Source organism: Myotis lucifugus, unplaced genomic scaffold, assembly GCF_000147115.1.
Source record: "Myotis lucifugus unplaced genomic scaffold, Myoluc2.0 scaffold_377, whole genome shotgun sequence".
In the NCBI taxonomy this organism is placed as follows: Eukaryota; Metazoa; Chordata; class Mammalia; order Chiroptera; family Vespertilionidae; genus Myotis; species Myotis lucifugus.
Genome location: NW_005871425.1, coordinates 297,405 through 319,835, shown reverse-complemented (window position 1 = coordinate 319,835; position 22,431 = coordinate 297,405). Strand labels below are relative to the sequence as shown.

The 22,431-nt window shown below is 48.9% G+C and overlaps 1 protein-coding gene and 1 pseudogene across 2 annotated transcripts in view; one reads left to right on the top strand and one right to left on the bottom strand.

The window, feature by feature from the left end:
* The window catches only part of FOXN3 (forkhead box N3), a 359,245-nt gene that overhangs the window by 102,955 nt on the left and 233,859 nt on the right, over positions 1-22,431 (top strand). The gene's annotated exons all lie outside the window — the stretch shown is intronic.
* Positions 17,313-18,877, bottom strand: LOC102435371 (annotated as a pseudogene).

Sequence of the window (22,431 nt, the reverse complement as noted above, 5' to 3'; positions counted from 1 at the left end):
CCGGGCGTTTGTGGCTGACTTCTCCCTGAGCCTGTGTTCAGCCGTGTTCGCACTGGGACTCATTTGGAGGCAGTTGGTAGAAACTCTGTGTGTGTGGTGGTGGGGGTGGGAGGTGGGGCACATAGTTTATAAAAAGAAATAACGCTAATGCAATGGGGACCACCCCAGTGTCCTCCCCGAATAATCAGCCTCGTAAAAAGAACACGAAAACCTAAAACTTGGAATAAGCATTTCTTTCTAATATGACCCAGCACGACTTCCTAAGCCTACGACATGTGGGCAGCTCCAGAGATTTCAATGGGAAAAATTCCCCAGGTGAGGGCACCAACCAGACAGCCTTCATCTGCCAGAGGGGACGGAAGTGGCCTCGCAGTCCCTGAGGTGATGAACGACTCGGGTTGGAGGTGTCGGAGCCCTCTTCACATTCCTGGGAACACTTGGATCTGTGAGGCCCGGGGAACCCCTTTGCATGTGGCCAGTGGTGTGAACCCAGCTTGTGTGGGCCTCTGAAAACCTCCTGCCAGGTGCTGCTGAAGAGTTGAGCCAGAGGGTGGAGCCACTTCGGAGACTGTTACGGGAGCTTTCTCAGCGAAGGTTTCTGGGAAGAGGGATCACGCGTAAGTTTGTGCTAGATACTCTGGCCCTGTGTTTATGACGCCAGGATTGCTTCCTTGTTGGCGGGGAGGATGGCACCTCTGGGCCAGGGTTCTGAGGAAGGCTGTGTGAATAGACACCTGAGCTGCCTCTCAGCTGCAGGTAGTGCAGGAACACCCAGGTCTGGGGCGTGGGGCAGGCTGGGAAGCAGGAGGAAGACAGAGGCATCTCTGTGCCTCCCATCCATGGCACTTCATGTGTTGGTGGCCCCGTGTCCTCTCCGCTGATGGAACCTGGAGAAGACTGGGATCTGTTTCATCTTCACTACAGGGTCCACCGGCAAACCATCAGGGGAGCCCCCACTTCTTCTGGCCCTGGAGCAAGGGTGCCTCGTGAGATGGCGTTTAAAAATGTTTTTATTGATTTCAGAGAGAGGAAGGGAGAGACAGAAACATCAGTGATGTCAGAGAATCGTTGATCAGCTGCCTCATGCACACCCCCTGCTGGGGATCGAGCCTGAAACCTGGGCACGTGCCCTGACCGGGAATCGAACCGTGACCTCCTGGTTCACAGGTGGTGGACCGCGCTGGCCAGGACCTTGAGATAGCTTTTGGCGGCATTAGCCATATTCCTTAACATCTCAGTCTAAGGCATTCTACCTTGGATACTTTTTCCAGTATTGGGGTCCCCGTAAGGGAGAAAAGGAGGAACTGTCTGCATGTCAGGAGAGCTCACCAAAGTGGCCCACCTGCAGTGGAGAGGTTTGCCTGGAAGGGCCAAGGGTCGCTGCTTCCCCCAGTTAAGTAGCCCCTGGCATTCCTCCAGCCAGCGAGAACTCAGAAGTATGGAGGCGCAGGCCCCAAGCTCCCTGATGTGTCAGGAAGCGTTCATGAATGGAAACTTCGATGTTGACAGGGTTATCTCACTAGACAGAAGGCTGATGATCCAGAGCAGAGGCCCCTGTGGGCAGGGCCTGTCTCTCCTTCTCTGCAGCAGCCCCAGCCAGAGGCCTATGCTGGTGGCACTGGCCCTCGGGCATCTGCTTTCTCCCGGCACTGACTCCAGACATCAAGAGTGTGCTCCCAAGTCCTTTCCTGTGAATCCTGGTGAAAGGGCTGTGTTTTGTAAAGGGTTTGGTTTTTATTGTTATCTTTAATTAGTAAGGCTTTAAGGCCAACAATACCACTCTCAGCATCTGTTTCTGGTACACTTTTGTCATTAATATATTTATTATTCATTCACAAGCTATTCCTTAAGTATGGTGGGCCAGGAGATGGCCTGGCCCCAGGGCAACAGTGGGGCAACGCACCATTCTCATGGCCTCCTGCAGGAAGTAGATAAGCTGTGTGGGGAAGGCTTGGGGTGCTGGTGTCTGGGGAGATGCCTCAGAAAGAAGGAAATTTCAGCCGAGACCTGAGGGAAAGGAGGGAGCAGGAGAGAAAGGGTGGGACGCGTTCCTCACCTGGGAGGGTGGCAGGTGTGCCCACATGATGGGGCCCTGCAGGGGGAACTGGGATGTCCCTGGTCCCTCCTCAGCTACTGATTTGGTGCCTTTTGTGTGTGGTGTATTTGTTGGCGACTCTTTATTTTGAAATAATCATACACTCAGAAATCGCAAAAACAAACAAAAAACAAAGAGTGTAGATAAGACCCCACTCGTTCTTCCTCCAGCTTCCCCCACAATGATATCTTACCAGGACATTGGCATCGGTGCAATACTGTTAACTAGACACCAGACCTTATTAGAAGACTTCAATAGTTATTTGTTTGTTTGTTTAATTTACTTATTTATTTTTAATCCTCACCTGAGGATATTCTTCCATTGATTTTTTTTAGGGAGAGTGGAAGAGAGAGGGAAAGACAGACAGAAATATCGATATGAGAGAAACACATCGATTGGTTGCCTCCTGTAGGAGCCCTGACCAGGGCCCAGGTGGGGGAGGAGCCTGCAACCCAGGTACTTGCTGCCTACGGGAATGAAGCCCAGGCCGACGCTCTATCCACTGAGCCAAACCGGCTAGGGCTTCAATAGGGTTTATACGTATTCATTGTATATAGAGGATTTGTGTCTGTGTGTGTGGTACATTTTTAATGCGTGCATTTTCAGCTCTTGTAAACATATTTGCTCAGTGTTTCAGAAATGTCTGATTTATTTATTTAATAAACATCAAATGAACACTTACTACGTATCAGTGTGTGTCGGGTACTTGAGATGCAGGCAGAGGGTGATGGGGGCTTGGTGTGGTCCCAGAAAGCTGTGCAGGAGCGGTGTTGGGGCAGCCTGGTGAGAGGTCTGGGTGTGAGGAAAGCGGGCCCATCCTGGAAATGTCAAGGAGAGAGGGGGGTGGGGTCGGCCAGGACAGGTGAGCAGGTTTAGCATGCGAGGGGCTGAGTGCCAGGCTGGGGGTTCGGGACGCGGTGCTTCTTTGCAGATTCCTCATTACCTAGCCAAGTTAGGGACTCAGAGCATGACTGCGATCGCCTGAAAACTACTGAATATATATATATATATATCCGTCCGTTTGAGCAATAAAGGCAATGCCTACTGTGTGCAGATCTGATCTGGGAGGGACGCCTGGATGCAGCCTGACAAGGTCCCTCCTCCAGGCCGAGCGTGGGTTCACCATCCACTCCGACACACCAGTGTTCCCCGCGCAGCGCCCGTGTGTGCATATCATTGACATGTGTTGTACACGAGGAAACTAGGTGTCGGGTGCCAGGTAGATGTTTCTGAGGAGGGAGAGAGACACCTGTCAACTACTGGATCCACGCAGATTACACAAATCCTCTATATACCATGACTACAGCCACCAAAAAAAGGAGTGTTCCCGTTTAATCGAAGCACTTGGCATTTAGCTGACCTTTTGAATGTGTCATTTCGGGGCGGCCGCCTGTTAGATGGCCTGCAGGGCTGTACTGGAACGCTGAGCGAAACGATGTAAGGAGGATGTCCCTGTCTTTTCGAGCAAAATGCAAGAAAAAGAAGCCCGCTCCCTCGCCCCATTACCCCATCGGGAAGTAGCTTGGTTGTCCAGGAAAGGAAGGTGAGTCGTAGATCCCAGATAAGCGTGCGTGGGCTCTCGGGAGAATTTCAGCTGGGACCGGGCTGCCCCGTGGTCTCTGTGTTCCTTAGCAGCTGGCGGAGTTTACAGCGTCTTCCCCTCCAGCTGTCGGGCTGACTGTCCTTGAGCCGGACGTCATCCCATGCACACGTGTGCCTCCCTTGCCCATCACCCAGTTCCCTCAGCCACAGGTGGTGGAGTGCAGCCCTGAGTAGGAATCTGACACCATGCGGGCATTTACCTTCCTAGCAAGGGCTCTGGGTTTCACGATGCAGGTGATGGACCCACCTTCCAAATCCAGCCGGCACTTGCGGGGACAGGCGTGGCAGTGAGAGCCGTGTGACATGAGTGAGGATGGGCGCGCTGCTGCTGCCCTCTGGCACAGGACCTTCCCCTCTGCCCTGATAAGGAGCTTGAGTGAGAAGTGACTTCCATCAGCAAAAGCACCCCCTGGCCGCTGCTGCCTGGCAGGACGGTGTGGTGTACAGCGCGGGCGTAGCAGGTGCGAGAGGCATGAGGACGGGGTGACTCGTGGTCCAGGCTCCGCACAGCCCGACCACTGCGAGTTCTAGGTCAAGCCATTTAACCTTGCTGGACTCCGCCCTTTTCCATATCTGTAAGTTGACGGCTACACACCAGAGAATCCTAAGATGTCTTCCAAAATGAATATGCTGTCATTGTCCACCAAAGGCTAATGGTTTGGGTGCAGATTTCAATTCGTTCTTGTTAAAAGAACGCTTTTTTTTGTTTTGTTTTTTAACCCAGCTCCTCAGTAATTGTCAAGAAATAGTGCGACCTTTTAGGAGTTAGTCCCCTTTCTAAGGTTCCCAAGCCTTTGCTGAACTAAAGTGGCCACGGTGTCACTGTCTCTGTAAGTGACCATAGGTTTTTAAAAAAATGGCTTTATTGCTTTTGTAAAGGACACATCGTGCACAACTCGATACAGAGAGTTTGTGATTCAGGGACCAAAATGTTGAGATTCCCTCCAAGTCAGCACCTATTCCCTTAGCCTTCTTATGAGCGGAGACAGATGGGCTAAGAGGTAGAGAATCATCACTTTTTCCGGCCCGTTTGGAGAGCTTGCAGACGGAATTGGTTTCCTTTTGTCCTTTTCCACTCGGCAAATACCGACTTTGACTCTTGGCCATGAGGGGGCTGGCATGAGCGTGGCTAATCTCCAGTTAAGAACTTTATCTCCTCCAGGGCTGCATCGGCCAAAACTTGTTGCTGTACTTGTTGACTGGGAGCCAGAGGGGGTCTGGATGGCTCTGTGCTCTGAGGCTCAGACAGAGCCCGTGAAGGGGTTCCCCCCCTCGAGACTAAGTAGCAGGCAGATTGTGGGGGGCAACTGGAAAACTTTTTGGTAATTATTTGCTTTCAGGCCTGCCAAGGCTGCACTTGAACCTCAAATTATTCACGAGCTTAATAGCCAAGCTCTCAGTTATGTTGTATCTCCCTGCTGAGTACAGAAAAAATAGGGTAATTTTCTGAGAAGTGCATGGGAAAACACTTTGTAAAGGGCATCAAAGAGGCCGTTGGTGTGCCTGGTTGACCTGCATACTGAGTTTTTGGGGAGAGCAGTACACTGATCCCAGGAGGAAAGGAAGTCCCTCAACAGAGCCCAAGTGGCTGTCTCCAAATATGCACCTTGTGTGTTTCTAATATAGGGACAAGTAGAGCTGAGTCTGCAAGGCCCAAAGAGCAAAGGGAAAAGATGCAGATGGTAAGGGACATAGGAAATGATGGACATTTTTTTAAAATAGGTTTTTATTGATTTTTTAGAGAGAGAGGAAGGGAAAGGGATGGAAACATCAGTGAGAGAGGAACACCATCAATTGGCTGCCTTCTGCACATCCCCCACTGGGGATCGAGCCGGCAACCCAGGCACGTGTCTTGACCGGGAATCCAACCAGTGACCTCTTGGTTCCTGTGTTGATGCTTAACCACAGGGCTACACTGGCCGGGGGATGGACATTTCTTAAAGGGAAAAAGCCGTGAGAGCCCGTGTTGCAGAAGCAGTAGGAGCCGTAGTCATCTCTGACCTGCTGTTTCACCATGCCACCCCCTTCCTCCAAATCTCCTAGGCACTCTGACATCAAGAGTGATGCTCGTGCAGACAAGACAGATGTCCTGAAATGACCATCCCATTTTCTTACGAACTCACCTGCATCCACTTCTTATTTCTGCAAATCTTTCTCGCCCAGGGTTCTTTGTATTCGCCACCTCCCACTTCTTCTAAAAGCTGTTTGGAGAAGTAGTGAAGGCCACCGAATGGGGCTTCAGAAAATTTCGGTCCAGGTCTGGACTCTGCAACAACCATCTCCACCTTTTGAATATTCCCTCCATGTCTCCATTCATTTGTTTGTGCATGCTTTTATTCAACATGCTTTTACTGAGCACTTACTATATTCTGGGCACTATAGGCCTTGAAGACCTGGCTGTGAGCATGACAAATGAGCTCCGGCCCTCATGGCGGTCAATGGACTTGTTTATTCTTATACCTAAGAGATCTCACTATATATTTGCTAGCTGGATAAATGGTTCATACCTTCTCTGGGTTACCTAATCATAGTTAAATGCCCAGACTCTTCAGTTGGGAAGTATCCCAACTGAAAAAACAAACAAACAAACAAACAAAAAAACAAAGGTAGTCATAACAGAGATTTCTATTAATATAGATTCAAGGCCCTGGTTTCAGAAATGTTAAGAACTTCACTCACCTTGGTTTGCACTTAGTTGGGTCCAATGGGTGTGATGGACTCAGAATCTTTCGACTTAGGAATCAGTCAGTTATTCAACAGGTATCTATTGAAGACCTCAATGTGTCAATCACTCTGCTTATGTTGCTGTAGAGGCAGCCACTGCTTCACCAGCAAATTCTTTCCCCCACACCTCAGAGAGGACTCAGGATGATTGTAGAATTAACATAAATGAGAGACACAGGAGAGATAGTCTCCCTGGAAGGGATTGCTTCTGGGAGTGTTTTCTGCTGATGGGCTGATTGATTTCCATGATTTTCCACAAAGCCAAGAAAAATACAATCTTCTGCCTCCTTTACCCCTTCCTCCTTGTAGGCACTATTGTTCCCCATTTTTCAGATGAGAAAACTGAGGTTTCAAGTGGTTAATAACTTGCCCAAGGCCATACAGTTAAGAGTGGCGGAGCCAGGATTTGAACCTGGGTACCTGGCTCCTGATTCTACACTTGCTGCACTGGATTTTCCTACACGAACAGGCTCAGGTATCAGGATGCCAGATCAGAATGAAACCTCAACAGTTTGGGCCTCGGCTGAACTAGAACTGCCCACAGACCTGCCCACTGACCTGCTGGTTCTCCTTGCTGATCTGCGTGGCCTCTGCCGCACGCACCTTTCTGGGCGCTTCGGGAAGGTTCTGGAGACCGTGGAACACCTGGAAGTGTTCTGAGTAAGCTGCTTTGCAGGAGACAGGAGGAGCATCGTGTTTGCAGAAGAGCTGTTGCTGTGTTGGTTATTAACTAGTAGCTCCCAAAGGGCAAGTTGACCGAATTGTGTAACTTTTATGTGATACTTGTGATTTCAGGAGATGCCTGGGCTGCGGTGTGAGTTGGAGTTATTAATAAAGGTGATACAATATTAGCTCCTATTTTTTTTCTTTCAATTTTATTTTGTACTGGTTTCAGGTGTACTAGTCCCCGTTTTCTGAGAACCTGCTGTGGACTGGGCAGCTCATCCTCGATCTTCCACACGTTGGTCCCGTCTTCCCCGGAGCCCTGGAAAGGGGTTGTTGTGATTCTGCTTCTTGGATAAAGAACCAAAGGCTCAGAGGTTAAGTGACCTGCCCAGGTTCACACAACTTACAGTTAACCCAGCTCTGACTGCCTACGTAGATTATGCCCTTTATGCTACCTGATTCATTCATAAAGATATTTACTGACACCTGCTATGTGCCAGCCATTGTTCCCAGTGCCGGGGGTTCCGTGGGGGATATGGTAGATGGGTCTCTGTTTCTGGGAGTTCACACCAGACACCGGTGGCCTGTCAGGGCCTGGGACCCCCACTCAAACGAGGCAAGTGGGAGAGCAGGGCCCAGGACATCATATGAAGGCCTTGAGTCTGCAGGGTCCAAAGCCCCTTTGTGGTTAGGACTTGATCAGTAACGTTAGCGATGTGGGGCCTTTAATGAGGTTTAATTATTTATCAGTGTTTGTTAAAGGGAAAGTACGATAATTATCATGGAAGATCCAGAATGGGCATTTCGGGGTTAGGCAGTTTGCAATTTTGCCTCCTTGCTTTCCTTCCCACCCGCCCAGCACCCAGCCCCTGCCCAGCCCTTTGTCAGGTAAGGAGCTGAAGGCTGCTAGTCTTGCCAGGGCCCTGTAGTGTTACTCCGTGGGCTGCGCAGATGGAACTGGTGTGGACCTGGCCCCCTTGTGGCAACGTTAGCATCTGTGCCCCACCCACGAAATGCTGGTAGCATCTGCCTTCTTTCTCCTTGTTTTGTGACAACCCAAACCATCTCTAAGCATTCAGTTCTTCAGTTGAGAACCTCAAAGATGTGCTTGTGTTTTTCCTGCATTAAAACCCTTCTGCCCTCTTCCCTGGGCTCACACTGCACCAAAGCTGCTGACCTGGGGGAGGGGGAGACTTGTCTCAATTGGTCCTTTCCCCAGGGTTTCCTGACTTCAGGCCCCGCCTCTGTCCTCCAGCACCTCAGCAAAGGCCGCCTGGGCACCCCTTCCGTGAGCGTGTGGTCAGGGAAGTGCAGGTCCTCCGATGAGAGAATATCAGATGAGCCCTGCAAGCGCTGAGTCTTGCTGATGAGAAAACTGGAACACGGGAAGGAAACTTGCCAAGCGGACCCTCCCGAGTCACAGTCCTGCCGTCCGTCCATCACCCCGGCCACTTCTCAAGTACAGAATGTCTGTAGTGGGAAGGTGTTGGAGGAGCTGGAGTTCAGAGCCTCTTATCCAGTGGAGTTGCTGGGATTAAATACATAGCCCACGGCCAGTGTTCTCCCCAACATACAAGCACAGCCCTCACTCCCCCGCCAGGACACGATGTGGGGCAAGGACGGTTTAACAGCCTGAAGCTGGAGGAATTCCTTTTTTCCCCTTTTATGATTGCAAGTTATTGTTGAGTGTGAAAAATAAGACATTAAAATCCTAACCAATTTAGAAGTGCTTAATCGTGGAAAGTTTCAAGTCCCTAATGACCCACCCGTCAAAGACTTTGTGTACATGTATTAACATATCTGATACTATTCTGCAGACAATAGACTTGACATGTGTTCCGAAGCATGCTCCTCTCTCTGACCACCTTTTTCCTCCGGTGCCTCATTCTACCTTTTTCTTTTAAAAGCTGCCAATTTCCATTACATGGATGAACCAGGATTTAGCTAACTGATCCCTTTTGGATAGACATGGCGTTCTTTCCAGGTTTCCACTGTTATAAATGATGCTGCAATAATCCTCATGCATGTATGTTTTTTTGCACAGTTGTGTATTTCTGGGCAGTGAGTGCCTAGAAGGAGAATAGAAGGAGAATTGTTGGGTCACTGATTAAGCATTGACTTATTTACCAGAAGGTCACGGTTCGATTCCCGGTCTGGGTTGCAGGCTCGATCCCCAGTGTGGAGTATGCAGGAGGCAGCCGATCCATGATTCTCTCTCATCATTGATGTTCCTATCTCTCCCTTCCACTCCCTTTCTCTCTGAAATCAATAAAAGTATATTTAAAAATAAAAAAAGTTTCCATGCCAGAGTTTTGGAAACCTGAAACTGTAGTCTAGTCCCTTCCCAGCATTTTCCCCAGCGATTCCTGTTGGTGCTGACTTGTTTCCTGGACCCCGGCCCACAGGCTGTTGGATATGGACGCATCGGTCTTCCCCGAGCTGCATGAGGGAAAGAGCCAAGTTCTGAGGCCCCACATTGTCATGGGGACCAGGGCTGAGGAAACTTCTTGAAGCTGGCTGATTTTTAAGCTAAGTTCTTCAAAACGGCTTCCCCAGCAGGCTCTAGAGCACACACTTCCCACCCCAGATGGCCTGGCCGGCCTGGACACCTGGCTGGGGCAGTGAGCTGGCACCTCCTGTGTCCGCATTAGTGCTGCCCCGTGACGGAGCCGATGGTCTCAGCTGCGTTCCTTCCCGCCCTCCCCCAGGAACGCTGGGGAGATGGAGGTGAGCGTGGCCAGGGAGCCTTTTCCCAGCTCCACTCAGGCACCTGGTAAGCTAAGAGTGGACAGATGACCCTTCCTTGGATAATGACATGCTCCTCTTTTTAAAACCAGACTGGAAGAGGTAGGATCCTCTCCTCGGGAGTACAGTGCCGTGGGCTCGTTTTCTGGGTGTCACAGCCTGTTCTTTCTGTCTTTTGTCCTCCCTGCCTCTTAGGACACACCTTGACAGTATACCTCTACATCTCCTGGGGCTCAGGGACCCCCTCTTTCTCTCCAGTCTGCCTTAGGAAGTGACCCTGGTATCAGTCATTTATACGCTAGTATGAATGAAGGGTACTGGATCTTAGACACTAGGTAATAGGAGGTGAGGAATGAGCTTCCTGTAGGGGCTTTTTAAGGTGTGTGTGGCTCCTTCCTATTCTCTGAAACTACTCCAACGAGATGATCCTCTCCCGAGTGTGAAGTAGATTCAGTGAGCGGAGATATTTAGACGAGGCGGAGGCAGGGAATAGTGTCCTCCTCTGGAATCTGAACTATTCTGGAAGCTACGCAGTCCCCAGCCACCCATGCTTGAGTGACGACTCACAGAAATACCCTTTGTGTCTTTTAAAAGCTCTTTTCATTTAAACTGTATAATAATATACACACACGAGGTGTCACTTTTTTTTTTCAAACGGGTAGTGAGTGAATACACTCAATGATAAAAAAAAAAAGCGAATGGAAAGTGTTAAGACAGGCAGGCCGGGAGTGATGAAGATTTAACCTGCGGGACTGTCATGCTCAGGCTACGGTGAGTCCTGCAGAATGAACAGAGATGTGGCAGCCAGCGTCCCATACATCCTGGTCGGTTCTGGGGCTGACATCTACATAGTGACAAGTTACTGACAGGTAACACGAAGAACGGAACACATATCAATCTGAAGGCCAGCCAAGGAAAGCCTTGTTAAGTGATAACAAGGGCCAGAGCCCCATGTCCGGACTGTTGGCGGAGGGGTAGTATGTGTGTGGCCATTTTCAGGGCCCAGGCCCTGGTTTGAAGAATTACATATCCTGGCAACCAGGTGTGGCATGGAGAGCATCCTCTGACTGGGTGATCTTCGCCTTCCCTGATTATAACTGGTCACCATTAGATGCCTACAGGGCTGGGTGGAAGGCAGAGGACTGGCTGGCTCACCTTTTACCTGTATGGACATCGTCAACATCCTGGCATCAGGAGCAAAATGAGAGGAAGCTGATGTCTGAGCCTGCTTTGGGGTGTTTGGTCAACTCTTGATCTTCTTTCTTGCTGCCCTGGCCTGGGCTGGTTTGCTTGAGATTTCTATTTACACATTCCTGGGCTCTTCACTCTGAACGAGGCCTTAGGATTCATGGGTCTGCCCCACCAACTACAAATGGGAAAGCAGAGACTCAGCCTTTAAGCCAGTGGTGGGAGGATGTTGCCTGCACGCCACACGATGCCCCAGGGATGCCAGGGAGGAAAGGCTGCCCTGGGGGACTTCCCTGGCACGCTCCCCGTTCCAGATTCATCTAACAGGCGAGCCTGCAGAGTTATTTCTGTCAAAGGCACTGGGACAGAGTTTTAAGAAGATAAATAGAGAATATTCATTTTCTCAGCTGAAAGAAACTTTGGAAAAGAGCTGGTCTTGTCCCTCGTTATGGGATAAAGACCCTGAAGTCCGAGTGGTTCCAGGACTCATTCGAGGGGGCTCCAAGGCCCACTTACAGTGGGGTGGGTCAGGCGCCAGGGAATTGCGGAAGTTTGAGCAAAGGGTGCCGACCAAGACCTGGAGGAAAGAGGAGAAGCGAAGGGACCCTTTCAGTGGGGCCCTGGACTCTGACGCAGCCGGGAGAAGGTGTATGTGGCAGCGGTGGGCCACAGGAGGCCTTTACAGGTCTGCAGCTCAGCGGGTGGATGCTGAAGCAATAAGTACCTGTAAGGCTTTCAGTCTGGCCTGCTCCTCATGAAGCAGTGGTGTTAGGAGCTCAGTCAGATAATGCATCCTGCTGCACACGTTTCATTAAGTCCTGGTCTGGACACACTTCTGGGAGTTTGGTCTGTCAGGGAGCTCCCATAGGTGGGCGCGGTCAAAGGCAGCTTTCTAGGCACAGGGTCCCTTTCCTGCCATCCCCTGGCTCAGTAACGCAAGAGTGGGGAGTGTCAGGAGCTGCAGGTTATCTGATATCACCTCTGCCCCGCTCTGGGTCCAGAGCAATTGCCCTTAAAGGGTAGACAATGGGGTGGACAGCCTGGCTGGTATGGCTCAATGGTTGAGCATTGACCTATGAACCAGGAGGTCACGGTTTGATTCCTGGTCAGGTGCACATGCCTGGGTTGCAGGCTAAGTCCCTATTAGGGGGTATGTAGGAGGCAGCCGATCAATGATTCTCTCTCTTCATTGATGTTCCTGTCTCTCTCCCTCTCCCTTCCTCTCTGAAATCAATTAAAAAAAACATTTTTTAAAAATGGGGTGGACAGGAGCCATTGGCTTTGCCCCATGCCACAAGCAGAACCTCCTGTGAAGGTAGCACTTCAGTGGCTTAGGAACAAGGGGATGTGGTCCGTGTGCCTCTACTGCAGTGGTTCTCAACCTGTGGGTCTCGACCCCTTTGGGGTCGAACGACCCTTTCACAGGGGTCGCCTAAGACCATTGGAAAACACATATATAATTACATATTGTTTTTGTGATTAATCACTATGCTTTAATTATGTTCAATTTGTAACAATGAAAATACATCCTGCATATTCGATTCATAACAGTAGCAAAATTACAGTTATGAAGTAGCAACGAAAATAATTTTATGGTTGGGGGTCACCACAACATGAGGAACTGTATTAAAGGGTTGCGGCATTAGGAAGGTTGAGAACCACTGCTCTAGTGTCAGGCGTGCCCTAGTGTTGGTCTTCTGCTCTCCCCCCTACGGTCTATTTCCCTTTAACTCAAGAAATCTTATTCTATAGTCAAATGGGTTTCTTTGCAGCGGTTCTCAACCTGTGGGTCGCAACCCCTCTGGCAGTTGAACAACCCTTTCACAGGGGTCGCCTAAGACCATCCTACATATCAGATATTTACATTACGATTCATAACAGTAACAACGTTACAGTTAAGAAGTAGCAATGAAAATAATTTTATGATTGGGTCACAACATGAGGAACTGTATTTAAAGGGCCAGAAGGTTGAGAACCACTGCTTTAGAGGCAGGCTTTCGGGCTCTCCCCATGAGCCCACCTCCCTGAGAGGCCTCCTGATGGCAAATTCCCTTGTAGTTGCTGAAGGAGCAGATATCCATGGGCATGGATGTCAGACCCCAAGGGTGAGTTGGCTAAATCGTGTGCCTGTGGGGTTGCGGACCTGGCAAGGCCACTGCTGCAGAAGAGAATGCAAAATGTCCTCTGTGTTGGTCTCCTGCCCCCACAGACGTGGCAGTTCCAAATGTCACCTTGGCATTTTCTTCTCAAATAAATTCATTCTTGTTCATATCACAGGAAAACTGGAAACATGGATTCGGAACTCGGTGTTTACTCCTCAGTCCTCTGATTGACTTGCGGTGTGGCCTGCTGAACTAGTTATTTCGTGGATAAATGTGAACACGGGCTCTGAGATTTTTGTCTGTGGAGGACCGGAGTCTTGTAGTTTGAGTCAAAGAAAAGACTTTGGAGTCCATATTGTGTGAGTGTGTATGTGTGTGCTTATAGGAAAAGGCTATAAGGGGAAAGTAGCTAATGTTAATTGGTTGTGAAGAGGTATATGGATTTTTTTCAAGGAGATATCCTGATAACATTGCCATCGGAGATTATGGTGTGCGGACGATTTGGGTGGAAGAGCAGTGTTTTGGATTAGTCAGGAAAGCAGAGGTCCTAACAAAGGAATACATTGAATTTAGAGAGATGCTTTGCCTCTCAGAACGCATGAAAGATTTCTATGCTGCAGTTTCTTGTAAATTTCTTGCGAAACACCCAAGAGAGATGTAGAAATCACCCCATTTGAAGGTGGAGAAGTGGAGACACAGAAGGTAATGTGGATGCAGCGATTCTGGGACAGGGTTGGGATTTGAACCCAGGCTTTCTTATGTAGAAAACAGAGATAATTGTTCATCTTTTGCTCTGTCGCAAAAAGGTTTGGGAGGTAAGCTAGAGCTTACCCTGAGCAGACAACTCAGCACTGTGCGAAGAGAGACGAGAAGGACTGGAGGGTCAGTGGGGCTGGAGAATCAAGGTCATCATCGTGTCCTATTAGGAGTGTCTTTCTTGGTACACAGTATGGGGGGGGGGGTACAAGGAGGGAAGGCACAGGTGGATGTTGGAGCCTCTTCCTTGATGAAATGCTTCTGAGTGACCACTGGCCCCAGGGAGTGTGGGCTTGGGGCTTTCTGGATCAGGACCTACACAGCTCTTTCCATTTTCACAGATGACCTCCTTGACCTTGAGGGAGAACAATCCATTGATAGATGTATTCATTTGGAATTTACTTTGCTGACTTTACATGAGGAAGGACTAAACTTTTTCTAAGAAACTAATATTAAAAATGCATTTTTGAGGTTCACAGGGTCTCTTTCACGCATACGTGCACGCAAGAGGACATTTAGAAACCACTGTGGACATTTACTTTGAACTGCAGATATTTATAGACAAGTTCAAGCAAACCAGACTTGGTGCCAGGGACCCACATGCGGTGTGGGCCACTGTTTATATGGAAAGGTTGGCTTTTTTGTGCTGCGTCCTAGGGGAGTGGGTATGTTTCCTAGGATGGCACATATTTATTTGGATGGTAGGGAATCGATAATTCTTGTAGCAATGTCAGGTACCCTGCATTAGTGTTTAATCGAGAGGCTGTCAGATGACACTGGTGAATGTGCAGAGACACTCTGTGCTGTGGGGTTGCTAGATACTGAGTGCCCTTCAAGTCCAGCCCTCAGTTCTTCATTACAACACCCACTGAGAGATTCTACAATTTCCCCTTAACTCACATACTCACTCCATGGAGAAAACCTGTGCTTTTCACTCTCCTGCATCACTGGTGGAGGATGTAAACTAGAATTACCTTTCTGGAGAGCAATTTGGTAGCAAGAATTCAAGACCTTACAGTGTGAGTGCTCTGACCCAGTTATTACTCTTTTAAGAGTTCATCATAAGGACATAGAGCTACATTCAAGATGTATGAATAAGGCTGTTTGTCTGACATTGTTTTTGTATTAGCAGAATGCTGAGGACAACTTAAATATCCAGCAGAATGAGGATGGCGAAGTCATTGGCTATATCACATAATGTCATGCAGGCATTCACTCACTCCACAACTATTTTTGAGCGCCTACTGTGTGCCTGGCACATAGTAGGTGTGATGTCAAGGCTGACATGGTCTCAGTCCCCCTGAAGGTCAAAATTTGTTGTGGAAACAGATCTCCTACATTGGGAAGTACAAAGTGTGTTTACAGTGTGAGACCTCGTTTTCGTTATAGGAATGAAGAAACCCTGGAAGACAGTCTGAAGTGTTAATGGAGGTGTAGAAGCCTTGGGCAAGGGGGTTAGATACATGCCTTTCCCCCCTTTTTACTTTTCCCTCGTTTCCAAGTTTCCCACAGGAGACCATATGATTTTTAGAATTTTTAAAAATGTGACTTTGAGGAAAGAGAGAAAATGAAATGAGCAGATCTGGGTTCTAGATTCAACTCTTCTTTAAACAGGTGGTGAGATCTTGAGTGAGTCAGAGAACCATCCTGAATCTCCTCAAAATGGCAGGGCAAGGCATCGGAGGCCTCTAGCTCTGGGGTCGAGATCTCCACTTCTTGTCTCCTCTAAAGACACAGGTTGTGTGTGTGTGTGTGTGTGTGTGTGTGTGTGTGTGGCGCCGGGGTGGGGGGATGGGGGCGGGGGTGTGTGTGCTGCAGGGCTGGCAGGCTGCGAGCTGTCTCCAGAGACAGGACAGCAGCCAGGCTGCTGAAGCCCCAACCCCTGGGCACTTTGGATCTCTGGGGCTCAGGTCCTCTAGGAATCTGGTGATGTACTCAAATGGGGAGAGGAGTTTCTGTGTTAGGCATATGAACATTAAATTAAGGGAGTGCCTCTCACCTGGCTAAAAAAAGAAGTTGGACTAACTCAGCCCAGTGTCACTGCACCCCAAGAAAACAAATGAGGGCAGCTCCATTGATTGAGCCTTATTTGGGCACCAGGTACAGTGTAAAGAGCATTTTGTAGACATTCTCTTAGTCACGCTCACGACACCCCTGAAGTAGGTACTCTTCAACCTCATTTTACAGGTGGGGACCTTGAGCTCAAAGGCAGGTACCCTGAGCAGGCCCCCTGGGTAGAGGAGGCTGGGATTCACACCCCAGTTGGTCTGCTCTGAAGACCAACTTTCACCTCTGCTCAGTACTGCCTCCCACTTCAAAAGGCAAGCTCTACTGTAACCATAAAACAGATGTCTCAAGCCAGGGGTGTGTGTGAGGGTGTAGTAATGCCTCAAGTGGCTGATCATTGAGAACCTGAGGAATGCAGAAGCTTAGAATGGGCAGAATCTTATCTCTGATGAAACCCGATGCAGAGAAAGCTACTCTTAGCTACCTTTCCTGGGAGGTTTAAATGATGAAATTGGTGGTGGGGGGTGGGGAGCAGCCACCCTCTTGCTCATTATAATAACCTTATCTCCTACTGGTGGTTTCAAATCAAAGGCCACTATTATACCTTACATACCTATAGCTCCCCAAAGAGTAATAGCTTACACCAAGACTTGACTTTTTTTCCTTGAAATACTTTCCTTGCTGGGTTCCAGCTTTTCTTATTTAGCAGGTATTGAAAGATGACAAAACATAGAGGAGATACCGGGGACACATAGACAGGAAAATTGAAGTTAAAATGAGGAGAAGGAATTGTTTTTTTTCTCCACCCAAAGACTGTCTCAATATGATAAATACTGTTTCCTGGGTTTCAGGATCATTTCCTCTATAGTTCAGTTTCTTCTGATTTATCTTATTTACTATGGCCAGATTAATCTTTCTACCTACCTTCCCTAGAATATCCAATGGCTCCCCATTGTCTAGGATCGTGGTCGGCAAACTGCAACTCGAGAGCCACATGTGGCTCTTTGGTCCCTTGAGTGTGGCTCTTCCACAAAATACCACGTGTGGGCGCGCGTACAGTGTGATTGAAACTTCGTGGTCCATGCGCAGAAGCTGGTTTTCGGCCTGGGCGAGTCTATTTTGAAGAAGTACTGTTGATATTTGGCTCTGTTGACTAATGAGTTTGCTGACCGCTGGTCTCGGATAAAATCTAAACGTGTGGGTTTGGATTTCAGATTCCTTCTTAATCTGGCTTCAACTTTACCTTTCCATCTTCCGTCCAATGAACTGGTCTATACCATGGCTCTTTGAATATGTCCTTGACTTTTCTCACTCTGAGCATTTGTTCTGTGAAATAAAGAACAAATGGGAATGTTTCCTTCAGGCATATCTCAGCTTGGGATTTCTTTTCTTCTCCTTTTTTAAGATCACAAATGGCCAATAGCACTTTATTTTTTCTTTTCAACATCCTGTTCTGAAGCTTCATTGGCTCTTTCTGCTTGGATGCCAAAGAGCCGAGCATTGGCCAAGGCCATGCGAAGAGTAGCGAACGCCTCAAAGTTCTCCTCCTCCTCTGCTGTGACCCGGCCTTCTCCTTCTTGTAGACATTCTGTATGGGCATGACTGGTCCTGTCAGTGGGGTGGCCAACATGAGTTCTTCAGCAGAGCTCTCTCCCTTCTTGGGCGCTGGAGGGCTTCCTGGGGAGCGCATCACTCCTCAGCCGAGGCATGTTGGCCTTCAGGGACTTGGTGGACTTGCTCCTCCTCCTCGGATCTGATAGAATAGGCAGTTAGGCAGGTATGAACAGAGCAGGGACGATAGGCCAGGTATGGAATGTCATCAGGGCAGAAAGTCTTGAGTGACTGGCAATGAGCAAAAACTAGAGAAAACAACTATTATAGGACAGGATCTCACCCCCAGGCGACCTTTCCTCCCCTAGCATGTCCTTAGTCATGCAGTTTAGACACCCTGAGAGGAGGAACAAGGGGCTGGAGAATAGCCTCATAGGACTCAGACAAGCCCTTGCACCACCCTCCCCACTCCCTTAAGCATTAAGCCCTCAGGACAATGAGATTCTGGTCAGCATCAAATAATCTTAGGAATAAAGCCTTGGGTCTGCTGACCACAGAGACAGACATTTGGTCAAACTAGAGATAACATCTAGGCCTCAGTTGTGTCTCAGGTCCAGGCCCAGAAAAGCAGCAAAACCAGAGGAAGTGATGCTATGGCTGACATCAGGACCAGATGCAATGACTAATGACCCACTGCCCTAGTGCTGACCTGACCAGTCAGTAGAGACCACGACCCTGAAAGGACACACCTGGAAAGCTGATGGATGTTCTATTGAGATCCTCTCCCGAGACCTCCCCTAAAATTCCCACCTTTAGAAAACAGATTAAAAACCCTTAAGGCAAGGGACCCAGCGTGCTCTCTCTCTAGATCACACTTGCACCTTTCAACCCTCCTTTCCTGAAGTGCATATTCCTTTCTTTCTCCCAAGTTCCAAGGGATCTCCTTTGGCCTCAGTAACTTGTTTCCTGAGTTCACACCGCCCAGCTGGCTCATGTCTCTGCCTCTGTGACTTTATTTCTAAAAGGGCTATATAAACCTCTTTCACTAGAGTTCTTGGCTCTGAATTCTTTCTTAGCTGAACTCAAGGACCGAGGTCTAACATCACTACCAACACATCCACTGAGGTCCCAATGGCCTGGGCCACTGTTTTGGATGCTGGCCACACTTAACTCCTCCAAGATGGGTCCAGATGCAGGGTGTGCGGTGATGTGGCACTTTGGTTTGCCAGGCCTTGTGTCTGCAGATCCTTCGTGCATTAAGCATTAAGCCCTCAGGACAATGAGGTTCTGGTCAGCATCAAATAATCTTAGGAATAAAGCCTTGGGTCTGCTGACCACAGAGACAGACCATGTGACAATAGGACTAAACCATGTGACAATACCACTGCCAGTCCTTGAGGAAGTGGGGCTTCAAGATCATGCCATTCCAGCTGGACGCCATGGCGGCTGCCTACAGGCCTTCTCGTAGGAGAATGTCCACTTGGAAAAGGGCAGTTTGGGATTTCCCTTATCACATACTATCGCAGTCCCATGTCATGTGGGGCTATGACAAGATCAGTGCATTGCTTATCATAGGGGCTCCTCGGTAAGCACCAAATGAAAACAGTATTTACAGCTGTCTTAGAGAGGAGTGCTTCTTGTTCCAGCCATAAAACACTGCTCTACCAGAGAGAGGACCTCTTACCCTCAGAAAACAAACAGCCAATTCTTCCTGTCTTGTGTTCAAAATGCATATGGGGTATTAGCTAATTATTTGTCATGCATTCGCCAGCCATGACTAATCCTGTTTTATGAATGAAATGGAAGCAGAGAGGTGACAATACTGGCCTGACTTTGCAGAGCCGAGCCACTGGTAGAAACAGCCCTTGAACCCATTTCCTTCTGCTATTAAACGAGGACTCAGAGGCCATCTGGAACTTCCGTAAATATTCTGGGGCCTTTTCTCATCCTCTTCTTTTCTCTGAAGAGCCAGATAGTAGATATTTTAAACTTTTCGGGCTTTGATGGTTTCTTTGCAACTGCTCATCTCTACCTTTATAGTGGGAAAGCAGCCAGGAGCAGTCCATAAACTAATGGGTGTGGCTGTGTTCCAATAAAACTATATTTATAAAACAGGCAGGCAGCAGGTCCCCTATGTTAGAAGGTTTCTTTCTCTCTGTTCCTGATGTTGGGTTGGAAAGTCATGTTAGCCATAGGAATTTTCAGTTTGAGCAGACCCTGCTGTTGGATATAGGCTAATGCATCAATTACATCCATGTCTGGGAAGAGTGGCTATTCAAGATGAATGTGGGAGGTTGTGGATGTTTAAGCAATTGTGTACGGAATCTGCAGTAGACAGCAGTCGTCCCATGGATGTGGGCATTGGTCTCCAAGGAGGCTGCAGAGCACTCAGGCAGTAACCAGCCTGGTGTCTCCTCTACCGTTGAGAGGCAGAGTTGCAACATCACCCCCGCACAGCTAGAATGTTCCATCACGGCCAAAGTCTGCCTGCAGTCCGCAGGCTGTCCCATTTCTCACATCTGAATGTGGACCTCCAGAAAAGTCAGAATTGTGACAAATGCGTTACATCGAGCTCCCTGGTGGTGTCCTTGTCCGCAGCACTGAGCATTTCCATGGGTGCAGAGGGCTGGGAGTGATGGGGTTCCTCTGCATGGAGGTGCTTCCTAGGGACGTGTTACAAGAGAGGCGATACCTGTCCCCCAGGGAACAGGTAGGTTTGAAAACCAAAATGTCTCGAAAAACAAATTATCCATGTGTTTGACCCCCAGCCCCCACTCCTGCCAGGAATGTTCACATTCTTTCAGGCTGTTTCCTAGAACGGGACTGGAATCTGAGTGTCTTGTCATTAAGGTCGGGCAAGTTTATTCCAGTTCCCCGTTCCCAGAGCCAGAGCTGTTTGCTCTTTCAACAGAGACAGCTCAGGGTCGGGATCTGGATCAAGACCAGAAAAATTTTTCAGGGTCTTCAAGGAGTTGTGGAAACTATCAAGAAATCCTAATTAATTCCAGGAAAGAATTTCAGTGTTTTTTGTTTGTTTGTTTTATTATAGTTTAAACTACTATATAAAGAAAGAAAGAAAGAAAGAAAGCTTTAATTGTTCTGTTTAGGAGAAATTAGACCAGTTATAGGCAAAATTAATGTAAATAATGAGTACATAATTCTTTCAGTTGGCTCTTAACTCTTGTTCTATTAGAAATCTCTAGATTTTATATAATGACTAGTGGCCCGGTGCACAAAATTCATGCACATCAAAAGGGAATTAATTAGAGGAAATATTTTAATATTACTCTTTGCCCTTTCTCTATAATAGAAATGTCAGGGATGAAAGAAAATTAGTAAAATGTATATGAAAATCTTCCTCCTGTCAGAGTCTGGGGCGCACCGGGGGGCCCAGAGTCAAGTTCCCCCCCATCCGCGCGTGCCTTGAAATCAGATGAGACCCAGACCCAGACCCAGCCGGCCACACCTCTGTCAAGCCCCACTGGGCGGGGGTTGCAGCCTCAGGTCCCCTGGCCCGGTGCCGTTGGGGAGGGCGGGGCGGGGGGGGGGGCGGCGCAGCCTGAGGTCCCCTGTCAAGCCCTGGCAGGCAGGGGGTGCGGCCTGAGGTCCCCCAGCCTGGGCCAGGGGGGGGGCACGCTTCGAGGTCCCCCATCAAGCTCCGTCAGGCAGGGGGTGCAGCCTGAGGTCCACCGTCAAGCCCCGCCAGGGGGGTCCTCCGGCCTGGGGCCACGCAGCCTCAGGTCCCTGCTGATCACTTGTTACGGCTTATTACGGGAACCCCGCCTCTGCTGTGGGTGCAGCCATCTTGTGTTACAGGAACCCCATCTCTGCTCTGGGTGCAGCCATCTTGTGACAGTGTGAGGGTTAACTTGCATATTACCTCTTCATTATATAGGATAGTAAACATTTAACCTGTAGTACTCTACATGTGCCAATTTGTTATTAATCCTCCTAGCAGCCCTATGAAATAAGTAGATTACACCCCCATTTTACAGGTGAGGACAGCAAGGCACCAACAGGTCACATGACTTGCCCTTTTCCCACAGCTTGACCAGGGCTGCACACAGCCTGTGGGGCTAACAATGCTGACGTCCAGCCTCTCATCTTTTCAATGGATGGTGTGGCAGGCAAAAGTGTGAGTGTATTCTTTCTAATGCATTTATTGTTTTTTATAGCAGACCGATGGGTCCCTCATTCATCTACTTATTTGGCAAAGATTTCTAGCACTTAACCATCTGCTGGGCAGGACTCTGCTGTTTAGTTTGCTCAGAAGATAGGGGTGTCCCAGTGGGTCTTGATAGCCAACAGCATTATTGAGATGAAGAACTCCCCAGGGGACATCACTTTCTGCTCAGAGGAGCAGACCTGTTTCCCTAGGGTCCACCTGTTTGTTAACTAATCTCACAGGACAGGTGTAGCAAATCAGAAAGCACAGGCATTAATTTACAGTGAGGAATATTACTGCCTGGAAGTGGTTTGGTGAGCTTGGAGTGGGGGAGGGACGGTTGGATGGTTTGACTGTTGAGTGCCATTGGAAAAGTCAACCGGTCATACCCCCTGTGTAACACATGCCATTGTTGCTGAGACCCCACCCAACCACAAGGCCAAGGTCAATGCTGCCGGAGCACTTGGAAGAGGTTTCACCTTTGTGGAATTTGTAGGAGCCTCCAGCATCCTGGCCCCTGCCCACCTCCACCCCCCACCCCTGCTTCAAGGGGAAGCTTTAGTTCTTTACATATGTTAACGCCGTCTACAACTCAGTGGGAACTGGGCGGCCTCTCTCTGGAACTTTGCATATCTATACTCCCATCTGGATGGGAGGCCTTTTCTGCTTTGGCTGAGGGACGCCTAGGGCAGAGCTGAGGCTGCGGGTTGATTCAGAGCAAGCAGCACTGGTAATCACCCGGGACTGTGTTCACGGTAAAGTCAAAGGCCTTTGGTCCCACTGGTTCCCTAAGCTCCTCTTGGCTGGGCTGCTCACTGCTCCAAGAAGGT